General features: G+C 29.5%; 1 protein-coding gene across 1 annotated transcript in view; it reads right to left on the reverse strand.

Moving 5' to 3' along the window:
- The window catches only part of LOC108694531 (solute carrier organic anion transporter family member 3A1), a 68,651-nt gene that overhangs the window by 50,646 nt on the left and 3,437 nt on the right, over positions 1–14,568 (reverse strand). Inside the window, exon 2 of the mRNA XM_018204103.1 lies at positions 1,461–1,607. The gene's annotated coding sequence lies outside the window, so the exon portion shown is untranslated. The remainder of the gene's footprint in view (positions 1–1,460; positions 1,608–14,568) is intronic.

The following is a 14,568-nucleotide window of genomic DNA, read 5'->3' on the forward strand; positions in this document are numbered from 1 at the left end:
TATATATATATATAAGTTCGTAATTTTTTTAATTTATAATAGATTTATAGATTTATAAATATGACAAAATATGTCAGACACAATAAATCATTTTAAAAAATAGAAAGAATAAATAGGTATTTTTTTCAACAAAATCTCGAAATTTTTGTCTCCAATCTTTCTGGAGCACCATGTATACGGGTAGGATGAAGGCGGAGTTTTGCTTTGTTATGTGTTATGCTCAAGGCTTCGTGCAATCTCGGTCACAGAGAAAGTGGAAAAGTGTATCACTCATTTTATCTTCTATATACCGGGTGATGTCAGATATTGAGACTTAACAACGCAATTGCATGTAATTTATTAAATTTATGATTGTTTTAGAAACTTCAATTTTAACTAACTAATTAATAATTGTTAATTCCAATCAAACCTGTGATTACTCTTATCTGTTTTATTTATGATAATTTTTTTTCATACACTTTTTTCAACTTCTTATGTAAAAGATTATATTTAGAAAACACAAAAAAAAATTGATATAAGTTTGATGTAATAAGAGTAGAAAGATAAGAAAATCTCAGTAGTTTCAAACAAATTTTGGAATGTTCCTAAATGCATCAGTAAAATTATTAAATATCGTTTAATGTAATTTAAGTTTTCAGACAAGTTTCAGACTTAAAGGAATGACTTAAATCCACGTCGCGAATAATTTAAATCTCTATCGTTTAATTGATCCTGATTCAAAATTTAAATTTGGAAACTCAGATCAAAAAAAGCTGAGATAAAAGCCAAATCGAATCGCGACATCGAGACACAGAGAAGCATAAATGATGCAAAATTGTTCATCAAGAGAATCGACCAATCATCACTTGAGAATCGAGTATCGCTATTCGGTAATGATGCAAAATAAATGAACGCACGACGTTGATTATAAACACATCCACTAATAGATTCAGTGATATTAATCTTGAAATAGCGATGTAGCTGTATGACAACCGTGGCAAAGCCATGATAATGACACCAGTTGCATACGTTTGACCGATAAATCGCCAATGATATATATATATATATAAAAAAAATATATATATTAGTGTGCATAGATTAAAATTAGTCAGAAAAATTTAGTCTGTTAGCTTGTTCACATCCTATACACATTTAATACGTTTCAATTTAAATGATCTATTGCGTGCTCCAACTGAGTGATTTTAATCAAACAAGTAAATAAACGAACTTTTTCCTGCCTGACAAAAAATTTAATCTAGGAAATCTTTCAAAAAAATGTGTATATTTATTTTTAGTTGTTTTCAGCAATCGTAAAATGAATTACTATATATGAAATCTCGAAATTTTAGCCATTCAATTCATTCATACATCAAAATTCATAAAATTGACACAAAATATGACTTAAAATATATGCAACCTTAATAATATATTAATTAAAAATAATTAGAAATTTGTAATTGTATAAATTTTGATAATCTTACCAGTAACGACGAATTCTCTGTAAGGACAACGTCCAATTCTGTGAATTGCCGAAAACAAAGAGATTTAGGTTCAGATTCCTTTTGTTGGTTACCGGATGATAGAATTACGCCTTATGAGATGGCTTAAAGTGAGCTCAATTCTTCCAACTGTAACATAGAAAATTTACTATTTTTAGAAACTTATCTCTTCTTTGCATACGTGAAATGAGCGGATAGAAGCAAGTTCTCTATACAAAAATATACGAAAAACATGAATGTAATGAAGCACTGAAAGAATTACAATTGATTGTAGTTCTTTCTCAATGAATGATTGATCCCTCCTTCCTAAGTCAATGATAGCAGAGGCAGGGTATTTTGGTTCTTATAAATGCCAGATACTCACGTTATCAATGTTGATTCATACTCTAAGGCTTGTCTCAATCGTTGTAATCTAACTCCTATGTTTTATTAATCAATACAATTGAATGAATTGATTATGGACTTTATGAAACAAACTAATCAAACTAATTAAGAAAGAAAACAAAAAGTGGAAGCCCTTTTTGATACAATAATATTTCTTAATTATTGATAAATCTATGATAAAAATTGAAACGTCAAGTATACAGATATATTGCAAAAGACGATTGATTTTTCATGTTGTACCCACGTCTGTGTAACTATATAAGCCTGCGTTATGTTAAAATATAAATATGTTCCCTCGCAAAATAAGTCGCATGAAATCTCGTGCCACGGTATATCAGTGACAAAGAGAGAAAGAGTTAAGAGAATAGCGATAAGAACAATAATATCAGCGACAGGTATTTGTTATTCCGATCGCCTCGGTATTCGCTTCGTTGACCCAGCATATCGCTTCACACGCAGGGCCTTTAATTCTCATTCATAAGTATCACACGCCGCACCATGTGGCACAGCGACGTCGCGTATATTGCAACGTCATTCGGCTAGATTGCATTCGCGAACCGCGACGATGCAATGGCACGTCGCGAGGGAAGCGCGGCGGAAAATAAATTACGCGCGTTAATTCCCGAAGGTGAAGTTGATTTCGTAAAATGCCGCCATAAATATTATTCTATTGCAACGCGATGTTTTGTAATGACAAAAAAAAATTCACCCGATTCGAATCTATTTATCGCATGTCTTATAATTGAAGGTATTATCTTCAAAGGAAGGAAAAGGAAGAAATCTTATTTATGAGCGAATATCTCGAAATACTTGAGAAGAAAGTTATTTATCATGTGTGTTTCTAGGATTTTTTAATAAAAAAACATATTTCTTTAAAAATAATATATGAGATAATCAGACTAATCATCGTGAAATCTTCAGCGTTCATTTTTCAGTGCATCACAAAATTTTTTAAAGCTTATTTTCCTTATCTTAAACGTCTGATTAAGTGAGATATTATCTTTTTTAGTGTAATAATATCGAATACGCATCTTCTTTCCCCTAAGCTGTCCAGGATATTTTCATACTTTTGTCTGTTCCTGAAGATCTCGAAATTTGTGGCGCTGAGTGTGTGTGTGTGTGTGTGTGTGTGTGTGTGTGTGTGTGTGCGTGTGCGCGCGTGCGTGCGCGCGTGCGTGCGCGCGTGCGTGCGTGCGTGCGTGCGTGCGTGCGTGCGTGCGTGCGTGCGTGTGTGTGCGTGTGTGCGTGCGTGCGTGTGTGTGTGTGTGTGTAAACTGGAGATGATAACGAAACTACTATCCACTGTGCGCGCAAACTTTAGCGTCGCGAAGTTAACGAACTGCCGACCGTGGATTAATTGTTTAAGCGCCGCACCGTAACAGCACGTTTATGGTGAAGATAACGAATCGAGTTTTACAATGTTTGCCGAGAAACTTTGCAGTGTGAAATAACACCTCGGACTGAAGATCATTCAAAGAAACGCGGCGATTTTATTTCTTTAATTTATCTAACAAAGAGAATTGCAAAAAGATATATTTTTCATTGTCAAGTATAAATTCCTAATTATATTAGGAAACTTAATAAGCATTTCTTTTGACCTTTTTTTACATATTTCAAAGAAAACAGATATTTGAGCATTTATTTCTAATGTCCTCTCACCCATTTCTAAAAATAACTGACAGTTGAGTGTTCTAAGACTTATAGACCTACTTTTTCCATATGGAACATGTGCGAAACAACTGCCATGTTTTCTCAAAATTATAATTTTCCAATATTTTCGGATTTCACTTTTCAGCTTCAAATAAATTGTATCTTTTCCTTTTCAAAGCAATAACTGCAATTATATTTTTAGGGCAATTATATTTTTAGTTTCACAATCCTTTAGAATTTCTGAGTGTCATCTGTATTAGACAGATTATGATTGCCATTGTAATTCATAACGTAATAACAAATATTGCACTTATCATGCTACACAAATATAAAACTGATATTTTGGTGTCGTTCCACAAATAGATTAGAGACGAATCCTTCTTATATTTCGAAAAATAAAATCATATTAAATTTACGTGTAAGAGAAATATTTTTCTTTAATTTTTATTCATAACTTTTGACTGCAAAAGAAATTATTTTCCCTTGAGAAAATCTGCAATTCATTTTTATTTAAAAAATCAATTCAATTTGTTTTTTTAACCTTCTCAGTCTTTAATTTACTCCTGAAAGAAATGTTATAACAATTTACTATTTTTATTATTTATATTAATTATTATTTATTATTATTTATTATTACTTATTACATATCATTAATTTAACATACGCGATTTTTCAATTTTTCTATCATTCTTTCCTCGATCCCTTAATTAATCATAATAATACCGGTGATTATACCATTCGCCCTAAGTAAAAGGTTGCCCTTTACAGGCGCGACTTTTGTCATGCTGGAAGGGTTACTTATCAGTTAACGGGTACAAAGGGTGAGACATACTTCTCCGTTAAGTACGCACTCAAGATGTAGTCTTTTGAAACCTGTTTTTATCGCGATTTGTGACACTAATCTATAAGCAACACACCTAACAACCCCTCAACAATAAACGCGACGCGAATATTTGCACGCGTTCTTCTGACGGAAGTCTTTATTTTTTTCGCAGGATTTTCAATTCCCTTTTTTATTACGTTGAATCGAAAAAGATTATTATTATCTATATTTAATCAGTATCAATAAAAAATAAATTTACATAAAAATGTTAGAGTCCACGACCTAGATTAACATATTTCAGGTTCAAAACTGATACATTATCGAGCGCATAAATGCTAATAAGTAAATGGACCGATGAATAAATTAGATGATTATAGATAAATAAATTAGATGATATAGATTAGATGATTTATGAGTTAGCAAATAAACGATCAAACCCGATAGCGGAAAATAAATCTAAAGCAACTTTTGATAACAGCGAGAAAAATATTCCTATGATAACTTTATTTCTGAGAGAGAAAAATAGCATTTTCCGTTAATATTAATTGTAATATTTGTATTGATCTATTGATAATTTTATGATAGATGGATTAAAGCAAGATGAAAATAAAAACTCATAAGTCATCACATTTTCAATAAGTTAATTCGAATTTATACATTTCATTTGACTATTCTTGACAACTCTTGAAGTTCAAGAACATATAATACATCAGCTGAACGAAAAAGATCAATAAATACTACTTAAGTGTAACAAAATACGAAAAGAGAAAATTTTCAAATTGGAGATAAAAATAATATTTCTCAAATTGATCTTGTCTTTATTATTTCATTTTTTATTCAGAAAATTCTAAATTAATTATCATTAATCTATTAATTACAATTTATCCACTTTCAAACAAGTATATATTTCAATACGTACCTACTTTTGATCAATTAAAAGATTAAGATGTCTTAAAAAAAGTTGAAATTAAAATTTCAGAAACGTTATCTTATACAAATGTTATCTTATCTGTTACAAATTTTGAATATTTTTTTCTTGCACTTTACATATAATTATTTTATTTGATATTAAAAGCCAAATATACAACGTCAAATTTTTTGCAGCAATCAATAATAACTTCTCTTTTCGTGTAGAATGTGTTAATTGCGCTGCCTATTTATTATACAAAGGTCTCTTGGCAGTCTCCACTCTTCCCTTCTCTCTCTCTCTTTCTCTTTCCATCTTTTGATATGCAATATCATCACCGCATACTCCGCCACGGTTCTGTCTCAAAGGCGTTATAAATAACTACGTTCAGCCCCGCGTACATCCGTGATTACGATCGCGGAAGATAGCAGAATGCACAACAGTCACGTTGCCGCACTCCACGTCTCGACCCTTCGAGATCACGCACGAGAATTTTCCCTAGCCCGACACCATTACATAGCTATGTATATCGTTTCTACTCAGATCCAACATCTAATATATTTTTACTTAGAATTTATAATATAGAAATCGTATATAAATTTTATTTAGAGATTAATCCTTATCATACGTGTGCTGCTTTCTTGTACAGTATTATATTATTTAGTATTATATTATATAGTATATCGCTGGACACTTCTATTCTTTTTACCTAAATTTCTTTATAACTATTTTTCTTATGCTAAAACGACATCAGTAAGTAAAGATCTCTGTAAAATTAACCTCACTTTTAAAAAGTTAACTCAAAACTTTTATCTACAGTTCTATTTGCAATAATTTTATAATTTTTAAAAGTTAATAAATTAAAGTTTTGTTGATATTGTTGAAAAAAATGACACTTAACATATGTGTATGAGATGCTTTCCCATAACGCTTTATGTTTAAAAAAAATAATGATAAATAAAATTCTTTAATTCACGAAGAGTTCTATATAGTTTTTGATATATTTTATCCATAGTTTTAGTTTATTTAAATACATTTAAATAAATTTTTTATTTAACGCTGACGCATATCGTATACCTTTTAATAAAGTATAAAATACTGCTCAGTTATTCTTTTAGTAGTTTAATGTAAACAAAACTATTAATAAAATTTTCGATTTTTTTAAGTGAAGTGTTAATTCTAGACAAAGAGACGTTCTAAGATGTAATGCTATTAAACATTGAAAGATTGATATTCTTACGAAATCGTATTTAGAGACTAAGTCTTAAATTTTTTTTAATGTGACTACAGAAAAAGATGGCCTACAGAAAAGACCTAGTCTTGTCCTAGTCTTTTCCTAGTCTTGTCATGATCGCGTTCCAACTGATAATAAAATGAAAATACACGAAGTAATTTAAGCTATCTACCTCGTCGAGGCCATACAAATGATACGGATGACTTTTTATAAGACTTTGTACAAGATTGTACGGAACACCGAACAAGTATCACGTATTACGAGTCAATCGATTTGTTGCTGTACAAAATATTTGAAATAACATATAAATATATATTATACCTATTAAGTGAATCTTATTATTGTTCCTTTCTAATATAGATTAACTTTAATCTCAGTAACTTTTTATCTTTTTCTAGTTCTAAGAATTAAATTAAAAAGTTCTTAGAAGTAGAAAAAGATAAAAAAATAAGTAAAAGATAAAAGTAGTTTCATGTATTTGATACCTATGTAATATCTATATTATTTCGAATATTTTATAATAAAGTTCATTTACCTTATACAATACAGGTGTACTACAATGTTTTGAGAATGTTCCCGGAAAGATCTGTGGAATAAAGTGTTAAAGTAAGTGTGAAAAACACTGATGGAAATATTTTATGATAAATCATCTACATTTTGAAAGACATGTAAGATATATCTATATACATACATATATTAATATATATTTTAAATACGTACAATTTACTATAAAGTAAAACAATTATAAAACAATTTCTAAAGTTTTATTAAAAAGAATTTAATAAATTGTGTGTGAGAATGAAATTTACAATAAAACATATAATAGCATTTACAAATAAGAAATTAAAAACAAATTGAATAATTATTAAAGCATTAACATCATCTAATAATAAGTAAAAATCAATAAGATTTAAAAACATTCCTGTTTCTAAAAGATAATTTTGTTAAAATTTCGTATAGTGATATCACGTATCTGAATAACAATTAAGAATCTTTAAAATTTTACTATTTATCGTATTAATTTAAAATATCTTCGTTAATTGTATTGACCGAAAATACGGCAATTAAGTCTGTCGAAATAAAAATAGAAGTCTCTTGCGCGAATATGAACTTTCGTTCGCTATTGGAAATAAAAGGTGATAAATGTAATAAAGTCATGATCGATAATGCGAAATATAAAGATGACTATGCAAAATGGATAACATTACACAGACATTGAAATGTCCATGATAGATGATTAACGTAACTTACCTATGTGTCCTATTTGCAGAACGCGCCATGCCAGTTACTTCAATTTGATTTTAATTTTGTTTTTCTACCACTTTAGAACAAATGTATTGCACTCGATAATTGTATTTTTTGCATCATACGTACATAAATAACGTTAATTCATTGCGACATTTCATGCATAATGCTACGAATAATTATGGGATTATTTAATCAAATAATTTAAATACTTTTAAATTGAAATTTAATTACAGAATCATAGAAAGTTCTACGTAATTAAAAATTATTTTACATTCAATTTTTTTTTAACATATATAAAACATAATTATATATCGTTTTGCATCCACGTGGAATCACATAACATAATTAGCTTTAATATGGATATCTAAAAATTAATATTAGCTTATGTATAATAATAATTGAATTGAATATGAAAGGTAGACAGAAATTGTAGTAGAGAGTTTAAAATTCACAGTTTAAAATTCCGAAAAGTCTCAAAGTATGGAAGATCGCATGTATAGATGAGGCATTCTATAAGCTGTGGCAATTCTCGGTATTGTCCTGCTATCCGTACCGTTTAATTTCGAACATGAGATTGCAACCCGTTCTTCTTCCCGTGGACACAAAGAGACTCTCCCCCTTGTCGAAGCGCTTAGCGTATCACACGCAAATGAATCACGGAATCGCGCTTAACGATGACAATCTCGGGTCAAAGTTCGTTCTCAAGTCATCAATGTTCATCATAGACCGTATGACGCGCCCTAACGTACCAATGTAATAAGCATGCGGAAATAGAGATCGAAATAATAAGCTTTAATCCAACTTCAGCACGTGCTACTTAACCCATTAGGTATATTGTTAAGTATTTTTCTAATAGAAATGACAATGGAGATATTATATATAATAACACTCTTTTACAACACGACAAGAATGGTTTTACTAAAATATTTAAAATTTAACCAGATACACACACACACACACACACACACACACACACACATAAAAGATCTAAATATAATTTTGTTAGACCATCAAAATGATTATGTAGGCTGCTCAAGCACAATTAATATTAAGAAAATTTTAAAGTTCTAAGCTTGAGTGCTTTACATAATTATTTTGACGATCCAATAAAATTATTTTCAGATCTGTATCTAGCTAAATTTTCAAATACTTCAGATACCTCAAACTGTTGTTTCCGTGCTATTAAATTAATAAATCTTTATGCTTAAAAAAGTCTTTGTGCAATATCTTTAAGTTAAAATTTAAACAATAAAATCATGTTTTGTATAAAACAAAATGTATAAATAAATAATATTATAAGATAAATTGTAACGGTAATTTTTTATTATTAATCGGAAGTTATTAATCAGAAATTGCACGAATATATCAGCGATTTTCTCATTGTCAGTAAAACATTATTACATCTTAACAATATGACGAAACATTAGTCACATCATTCTTTTCTCATCTTGGCAAAGATTCAGTTAGTTTTAAATAGCTCCGTACAGTTAAAAATGGTCTCTTAAGTCACATTAGCAGCTCATCTTTGGAATTAAAATCTCAATATGGGACATCGAGAAAGAAGAGATGTTCCACAATAGAAGATAGAAAGTAATTCAACCTAAATTAGATCCTCCAATAATGATGGAACAGGACATTTTCTTGAAATCATAGAATTTGAATGGAAATTCTGATGACAGAGAGATTCCAATAAGTATTTAAAATTCAAATACGTATAGTCGACGTTGAAATGATTAATTGTAAGATATTGTTTTTTTTTTATCATTTCCGAAAACAAATTTAATATTAAAAATTTATTTTCTAACCGTTTATGTGACAAATTCTATTGTTGAATATCGGATATGTTCAAAGAATATCTGGAAAAGAAACGTTATTTTTCGATCTATCTCAAATCTATCCCTATCTACTTATTTGTCCGCGCAAATTAAAAGAAATCATCGTTGACGTACGATACGCAATTCGCAATTATTTCGCCGACGATCGATGATATTATACGTTCAAAAGCGCAAATTGCAGGTAACGGAACTGCTATTTAATAGCATGGACTGAGGGGAGAAAGAGAGTGGGCAGGAGGAAAATTACGTGACTCGTCCGAATTATTTCGTTCGATCGTGACTTTGATAACGGGGGACAGGTTGCAAGACTCGTACCCATCGATCGATAAGCGGTGGGACATCAAAGTACCGCCGCTCATCAGCTGTTCCCGTACGAAGAATGGCCGGGCGAGCGGTTCGGCTGCGACTTTGGCAGCTCGTTATTCCATCACGATCGATGGATCGCACGATGGGTGCGAGGCGTGTCGCTCGGACTCTTCTCTGCGACTGTGGATCGTGATCGCGTGTCTTCCTGTGTGTGCCAGACCGTACGAAGGATATTAAACCTTGTCCCGTAAATCCGCCTGCATTATCGCTTCTTCTTACATAACCGTTTCGGCCAATCCTTTTATTGTTCCGATAGCCTCGTTGTTCTTGTACAGTTAACTCATTTATATCCACGATGTATCCAACGTATACGAGTTGTTACATTAGTAATGTTTAAAGAGAAAATGATTACAAGAAAATTGAACCTAAATATTGTGTACCTATATTTTAAAATTAGATTTTTTAGAGATTCTATTTAAAAAAGATATATTATTGTTATATTTTGATAAAATAATATGAAATATGTGATAATAATAAATAAAATCATACACGACACTAAAATATAAATATTGCTCAATTCGAGTTCCAAATAAAGTCTTCGGAGATTAAAAGAGTAATTATTGTGGAATTAAGATAATTTCAAGGAGGTCTCGCGTATCTCTCAAAATTATGCCGAAGTAACAATACGCCATATATGGCGAACTAGCAGTTTCATAAGCTTTTTGGAAAGTCGCTGCTTGTGCTGCGATTTTAGCAAATCTACGCTGGGAAGTAATAATAAAAGCGAACATACGTAGTTATTTAGCTAATGATGCGCGATGTGCTTCGGGATACTGGTTTAAGCTATCATCACAACAAGGCTGGCCATAGCACTGATATAATGTATTACAACATGATATTTTTTATATAGTATTTTTTTATGATTGTTTTTTCAAAAACAATCAAAATAATGCCTACCCTGAACATTTTTAATTTCATATGTTTTTATTTTTTCTTTTAAAAGAATCTATAATAAAGAGAAAGAGAATGGAAAAATATTATACAAAAATAAATTCTTACGTTTTTAAATTAGTCACCTTTATTTTTACAAAAATCCCTTCTATTTCTATAGCTAATATTTGAAGTTTATCTCAGAAAAGAAAATCATTATGTAAACATGCAAGGTGATGTAAAATTGCTTAACTGTTCATATTATATGAAGTTTATATACTTATACTTAAAAAAATTTATATATATAATTCTTTTTTTTATAAAAAATTATGTATAATTTAAAGAACTAAAAAGATCAAACATTATTCGAAACATTTAAATGATTTTAAATATATTGATTGACAAATATTTACGAGTAATATTTGTAGTTTGACTATACTGATTTTTTTCTACTAACAAGATAGGTTATACTAAAAAAACTTTACACATTTTTCTCTATTTTTATATTATGTTCTTTTTAACAACGCGATTTTATGTAAAACAATAAAAGATATTATATTTTTCTAAAAAAATAATTAATTCGAATATTTATTTAATCCTGTATGTAGATTTAATCTCCTTGATTACCAAATGCGCGCATGCCTACCATTATTATTACGAAGCGGAAATGAGTGATTCATCAAGACCGATAATACGACCGCCAGGTTCTCGTGTGAAAGCTACCTAACAAGTACGACGGTATCTCCTGACAAGGAGAAGGGGCCACGAAAAGAAGCGGCCCGATTTTATGGAACCTCATTATCAGCTTTATTCGCTCTTCTCTCTTTCGATTTTGTCTTATTATCGTATGCGCAAAACGGATCTGCTCTCCCTTACCAACGCTTTTTCCACGACTTAAATTCATGCGCATTATAGTCACGAAATTGGTTAACTCTGTGAAAAGTTATTCATCAAGTAAAAAGACACACACATAATTAATTTTATACACTTTTCATTTACTGACAAAAATTTGTAACTGAATAGTGTTACGTAAATATTGGCATTTATATAGGCATAATATGAGAGAAAATATATCGTAAATTTAATATATATTGAAAAATCACTAAATTCTAACTGATTAAATCATTTTACATTAAATCATTTAATGTTATTTTGTTCTTTCTCTTATGGTGTTTTGTATTGTAAAGAATTAAATCGCAAATTTTGAAGAATTTCACATAATATTTGTAATCATATTTATAAATAAATTATAAATATCAGCCGCAAAGTGTAATATTATAAACTAATAATAAGAACTCACATATACATATATTTAAGAGATATTTCAGAATATTGAGCTGAATATTTTTACATATAGCATATATGTCTTGAATTTTTTCATCATCAACATTTCTCTTAACACATTTCTTAAACCTACTTTCTTAATCTTAAAAATTGAATTTCAAAATAAACAGAAATTAGGTCATATCACTACTGTTGTAATAACGCCGTCTCCAAATAAATACGTTTTTATCCCCATTGTTTTAGCGCAATAGTAAAAGTATCGGTTTAGTTCTCTGACGTTTCTCGGACGGAATCGGAGCGCGATAGATAACCTTCGTGTTAAGGTTAAAGTCTTCTAGCGGTACAGACAGAAAATACATATCTTATACGTATGAAAATGTATTCGATAATTTAGTGTAGACATAATTAGATGTCAAAATTGAAGTTATTTAAAGATTGCTTCCAAATAAATGATTTTAAACGCAGACGATCTCTGATATCGAAATAACTGATTTCATAAGAGTATTTATAAAATTACATAAAAGCAAAAATGTGTAGTCATGCTATTTTTTCACAGAATTCGCACCGCTATCGAAATAACGAGATAATGGTAATCAAAACGACGATGAACTTCAATGGTAAAAGAAAACATGTCATTGATTAAACAAGATGAGAAAACTGTAAAATATTACAAATTTACATAATGCGGAATATAACGAATAATCAACATTTTGTTTAAATTAGTTAATTATTTTTTATATCAATTAATTCTATTCAATTGACAAAAATTAGAGACACAAATTAAAAAAAATTGCAAATATTAAAAATATGCTGAGTATAATACTAATCGACAGCATAAAACTATCGCAAAGTAATAACGATATCATTTTGTAATTTTCAAACTTAAATATTTATTGAATATTAGATTCAATTAGTTATTGAATGTAAGTTTTAGAACCGTATTTTATCGCGAGATGTAGAGACGTAATTAGCAACACGTTTTCACGAGTATATTGATCCGCTAGCTCATAATGTAGTTAATATACGTTCGTTTCTATAACTAATATTTACTCAGCTAACGCCTGGGCTCTAACACGTTGCTCAAGCACGGTATTACAAGTAAGATAAGCCTAGAAGCACGTACGTAGAGCACGGCGTTTTGCAGGCCGCATGGATACGATAAAAATGGCGAGGGAGGCCAAGGTTAACACTCCAACGATATTCTAGAGCACAATAGAGGCATACACCGAAGTATCTTCAAAGACGCGCCACAAACGTGATGGAAAAAAAAGTCACGATGTTTCTTAAAATAAAATTGACAATCCCAATCAATATAAACGTACGTATGTTATATAATATTGAAAATACATTGCCGACAGCATTATAATTATAAAAGTTGTGTAAAAGATACTTTAAATAATTGCGTGATATATAAAGTGTGCACGTTTTTAAAAAATAACAAATAACATAATCATTCAAAAAAATATTTTTATATAAATCAAAATCGAGAACAGAACAATGGATGGAAGAAACAAATAATCGAAAAAATAAAATTATTTAGACATTAATTGACTACGAACAAGAATGAAAGGAAATTCTCACTGATGATTGAAATGCATATGACTATACAAATCACAATGGTTAATTAAAATTTAAATAATAAGCTTGTGATAATATTTATTAGGATCATTATTTTTTTTAATGACAAATATATTAATTTGCAGAAATATAAATATAAATCGCGACAGAATTATAAATAGCAATTCAGATGTTACAATTATGTTATGTTATATATTTTCAAATTTCTTCGAAACTTCTGTAGGATCGTTAAATTTCAATATATATGTATACTTAATTTTATTGTGTTATTTTATATTTCTTTATTAGATTTAAAACACATATATTTTGTATTAATATTTTCCGAGTTTTAAGTACTTTTACCACTTCCCTTTTTTCAACTATATCAAATTCTAAATGTGAATTATACACACTTCTATGAGATTTATCTTCCCTCCCTAAGTTAATCGTGAATACGTAAAATATTAGAAAACTACGATAACCTTTTAAATTTTAAATACCGGTCCTAACCCACACAGTTTTCAAAACTTATTTACAACTTGTCTGCTAGCCAAATGAATATTCATCAAGCTATTTCGGCTTTTACATTTACACGAAAAAACTATGATCACCTAACGGTATCGAGCTCTCATGTTAACACAAATGTTGATTTACGTATAAATCCAAGTATAATTCTAATATTAATTAGATATCATCGAATTTTCATATTATACTATATATATAAAGATTTAAAATAAGTTAATGTTATTAACTATTAAAACACAAATGAGTCAATACAACTATTGATATCATTACATATTTCATAACATTTATTATCAAACATCCGCTCATTTCATCAAGTAAACATTTTTTACCAAATAATACAGTTTTTATCAAGTAATAAACGCTCTTTGATAAGATAAAGATAAAAATATTTATATTTATTAATATAT

This window comes from Atta colombica, unplaced genomic scaffold, assembly GCF_001594045.1.
Source record: "Atta colombica isolate Treedump-2 unplaced genomic scaffold, Acol1.0 scaffold12, whole genome shotgun sequence".
NCBI classification, from domain to species: domain Eukaryota; kingdom Metazoa; phylum Arthropoda; class Insecta; order Hymenoptera; family Formicidae; genus Atta; species Atta colombica.